Genomic DNA, 4,547 nt, shown 5'->3' on the forward strand with positions numbered 1-4,547 from the left:
TGCGCATGTTGTGTGTGTGTGCATGTTGTGTGTGTGCATGTTGTGTGTGTGTCTGCATGGTATATGTGTGTGCATGTTGTATGTGTGTGTGCGTGCATGTTGTATGTGTGTGTGCATGTTGTGTGTGTCTGCATGTTGTATATGTGTGTGCATGTGGTATGTGTGTGCATGTTGTATGTGTGTGCATGCTGTGTGTGTGCATGTTGTGTGTATGTGTGCATGTGGTATGTGTGTGCATGTTGTATGTGTGTGCATGTTGTGTGTGCATGTTGTTTGTGTGTGCGTGTGGTGGTGTGTGCATGTTGTATGTGTGTGCATGTTGTGTGTGCGCATGTTGTATGTGTGTGTGCGTGTGGTGTGTGTGCATGTGCTGTGTGTGTGCATGTTGTATGTGTGTGTGCATGTTGTGTGCGTGCATGTTGTATGTGTGTGTGCATGTTGTGTGTGTGCATGTATGTGTGTGTGCGTGTTGTTTGTGTGTGTGCATGTTGTATGTGTGTGTGCATGCTGTTTGTGTGTGCATGTTATATGTGTGTGTGTTGTGTGCGTGCATGTTGTATGTGTATGCACGCATGTGGTAGGGCTTCTTGCCGCTAAAAATAAACACTAGGCACTTGCATCGCTTTTGGGGAGGCTTGGGACATCGAATCTCAGGCTGGCAGGCTTTGCAAGCAAGCGCCTTTAACCTCTGAGCCATCTTCTCAGCTCCTAAAACTCCACTTGAACTGAGGGCAAAGAGTTTCGGAAGCCCTCCAAAGGGGCCTGGGAAGATCACAGTGTGACTGTAGCAGGGGCAGGTAGGACCACGTGGTTCCTTCTCCCTGTTCAAGCCTCTGCTGAGGCGCTCTGCCCACAAAGCTTCCATGGGGTGCCAGGGAGAAGGCCAGTGCCAGCCCCAGGCTGCCTCCTGGTGCTTCAGACGGCCTCCCTGGTTCACAGGATTCACCATCGCATCCATGAGAGGTGACAGGGCTGCAGGAATTCTGGGTAAAAAGGTGAAATTTTTATTTTATTTATTTTTGATTTTTCGAGGTAGGGTCTCACTCTAGCCCAGGCTGACCTGGAATTCCCTATAGAGTCTCAGGGTGGCCTTGAACTCATGGCGATCCTCCTACCTCTGCCTCCAGAGTGCTGGGATTAAAGGCATGTGCCACCACACCCAGCTCAAGAAGATGAAATTTTTAAAGTGTTTTTTTAAAATATTTTTATTTATTTATTTGAGAGAAAGAATGGGCATGCCAGGGCCTTTAACCACTGCAAATTAACTCCAGATGTGTGTGCCCTTTGTGCATCTGGCTTACATGGGTCCTGGGGAATTGAACCAGGGTCCTTAGGCTTCGCAGGCAAATGCCTTAACCGCTAAGCCATCTCTCCAGCCCGTGAAATTTTTTATTTGGTTGATTTTTTTTTTTTTTTTTTTTTATAGCTTGGGCTGGACTCAAACTCATTCTGTAGCAGAAGATGACTTTGAACTCCTGATCCTCCTGCTTCTATCTCCAGAGGCCTGGGATGACAAGCCTGTGCCAACATGCCTGCGTGAAGGAAGTGAGATCTGGGCAAGCGGCTGTGAGCCTGCAGGGAGACGGACACTGACTGTCCGAGGAAGGAGGTGCTTGGGGAGATCGGAGGTGGGGCAGGGGCGGGGCCGAGGAGAGGGAGTGCCAGGAGGGCCGAGCTGGCCTCGTTTGGAGTGGGGGCTGTTCATTCCTGTAGCTGGGGGTTGAGGGTCAGAGGCTAATTTCAGCCCACAAACCTCCTTTGTAAAGGCAGCTGTGTTTATGTACTGCCCCAGGCTGCCTTCTTGTGGTGACAAGGACAGTAAGTCCTGAGAGGTCAAAATATCTTCGATCTGGCTCTTTGTAAAGTTTCCCAGCCCCCCCCCCCCCCCCCCGCCTGCAGGCTCATTCATTTCGCTATAGAGGGGTACATTCTGCATTCATTTCGCTATAGAGGAGAACATTCTGCATTCATTTCGCTATAGAGGAGAACATTCTGGGGCCCCCATTCCTGCCTTCTTGGCACTTGTGGTCTGGAGGGAAAAACAGGTAAGTAGAGGCACCTACCTGTAAGGCCGCAGAGGCCTCGCCACAGCCAACTTTGCTCCTGTGGAGTGCTAGCCACGTATGCTTCTGCAAAGATAAATAAGGGCTGGAGGGATGCAAAGCCAAAGGACCCAGGTTTGATTCCCCAGGACCCGTAAGCCAGATGCACAAGGTAGTGCATGCATCTAGAGTTTGTTTGCAGTGGCTGGAGGCCCTGGCATGCCCATTCTCTCTCCCTCTCTCTCTTTCAAATACATAAATAAAATGCTCTAAAAAGATGAATGAGGGATGGAGAGATGGCTTAGCGGTTAAGGCGTTTGCCTGCAAAGCCAAAGGACCCAGGTTCGATTCCCCAGGACCCACGTTAGCCAAATGCACAAGAGGGCGCACTCTGGAGTTCTTTTGCAGTGGCTGGAAGCCCTGGCATGCCCATTCTCTTTCCCTCTTTCTCTGTCAAATAAATAAATAAAATTTTAAAAAAATGAATGAGGGCCGGAGAGATGGCTTAGCCGTTAAGGCACAATTCCCCCGAACCCACATAAACCAGATACAGAAGGTGGTACTTGAGTCTGGCGTTTGCAGCAGCTAGCAGTCCTGACACGCTCATTCTTTCTCTCTCCCTCCCTCTTTCTCTTTCTCAAATAAATAAATAAATATTAAAATATTTTCCATTATTTATTTATTTATTTGAGAGCGAGAGACAGGCAGACAGAATGGGCATGCCAGGGCCATCAATCACTGCAAACCAACTCCTGATGCATGCGCCACCTTGTAGATCTGGCTTACGTGGGTCCTGGGGAATCAAGCATTGGTCCTTTAGCTTTGCAGGGAAGCATCTTAACCACTAAGCCATCCCTTCTTTTCTAAGACGAATGAATGCAAACATGCAAGAGGCGAGGAGACTGGGAAGAGGAGAGCACAGAGGGCTGGTGCTTGGGATGGGCATCGTGGAGGGCTTTTGGGGGAGTCATCTCCAAGGATAGGAGGATGATCTCCATTCATAGAAGACGACTGGATGCAAGGAGTCCTGTGCTCCAAGATAGGGCCCTGGACAGAGCCACCATGCCTGAAGCCCACAAAACTCCAGGGTCACTGGTCTGGGCCTGAGCCAGCTGGGACCTGGTGCCTACCACTCTCAGCCTGCACTGGGGGCACTCACGGGGGATCGGAGAGGGGCCAGGGAGGCAGGCCTGGGGATGGACTGACTGACTAAACTGAATGAGTAACAATGCCGCCGTGCAGGAGGAGAACGTTCTGGGATGAAGACTTCAAGTTATTTTTTTTAATATTTTATTTACTTATTTGAGAGAGACGAGAAGAGGGAGAGAGAGAGAATAGGCATGCCAAGGCCTCCAGCCACTGCAAACAAACTCCAGACACATGCGCCACTATGTGCATCTGGTTTACACAGGTATTGGGGAGTTGAACCTGGGTGCTTAGGCTTCGCAGGCAAGTGCCTTAACCGCTAAGCCATCTCTCCAGGCTGACTTCAAATGATTAAATTGCCTGAACATGGAGTTGAACGTCTGGGAGACAGCAGGACACCCAGTGGGAAGGCAGGGGAGAGGTCTGGTGGAGCTGAGCTCTGCAGACATGAGTGGAGTGGACAGATGAAGCAGGGAATGTGGGCCTGTCAGGCGAGAAGGGGGGGGGGCAGGGCCAAGCTTATGCATCTAGCATGTGCTTGGATGATTGAGAGGTGCCCAGGACTGGGTAGGAAGCAGATGTGGTCCCTGTCCTTGAGAAAGTTGCTGCCCAGTGAGAGATACATCAGGAGGTCATTTCCACACAATATGGTAAGTGATAGAATGGATGTGTGTTTGTTTGGCTCCAGGGACTTGGCCAAAAATGATTTAGCAGAAAGCACTTTGGCTCCCTGCCAAAGAAGTAATGGCCAGCTACTGACGGGGTAGCATGCCAGCTCTCTTCTGGGAAGGACCCTCCCTCCCTCCCTCCTGTGAAACCTTCTCCACTCACTGAGCATGGGTTGCTCCCCCACACTGGGGCTAAACACAGAACCCATGCTTGGCCACTGCCTTTGGAGACCCCAAGGGGTTTGAGGACATGAGTGACCCAAAGGCGCCCAACGAGACATAATCTTAAAGCCATGTTTGGGAAAGCACCTTCGTGGCCTCTGTGAGATTGCTTGGGGAGTGCTCGCTTCACAGCACATATACTAAAATTGGAACGATACCGAGATTAGCATGGCCCCTGCTCAGGGATGACACACAAATTCGTGAAGCGTTCCATATTAAAAAAAAAAAAAAAATTTGCTTGGGGAGTCGGACATGGTGGCATACGCCTTTAATCCTAGCATTTGGGAGACAGAGGTAGGAGGGTGGCTGTGAGTTCAAGGCCACCCTGGGATTACATAGGGAATTCCAGGTCAGGCTGGGCTAGAGTGAGACCCTACCTCAAATAAAAATAAAAAGTAAAAAAAAAGATTGCTGGGAGAGAAAACCCTAACCTATAGTACCAAGAGAGGGAACGCGAGGGCAGCAGACA

At 50.1% G+C, this 4,547-nt stretch overlaps 1 non-coding gene across 1 annotated transcript; it reads left to right on the top strand.

Moving 5' to 3' along the window:
* The first annotated feature begins 4,195 nt into the window (after positions 1 to 4,195).
* On the top strand, positions 4,196 to 4,298 carry LOC123463767. Its single transcript, XR_006639152.1, has one exon. It is a non-coding gene; the product is annotated as a U6 spliceosomal RNA (small nuclear RNA).
* The last annotated feature ends 249 nt before the right edge of the window (positions 4,299 to 4,547 follow it).

The sequence above is a fragment of the Jaculus jaculus genome, chromosome 9 (assembly GCF_020740685.1).
Source record: "Jaculus jaculus isolate mJacJac1 chromosome 9, mJacJac1.mat.Y.cur, whole genome shotgun sequence".
Classification (NCBI taxonomy): Eukaryota; Metazoa; Chordata; class Mammalia; order Rodentia; family Dipodidae; genus Jaculus; species Jaculus jaculus.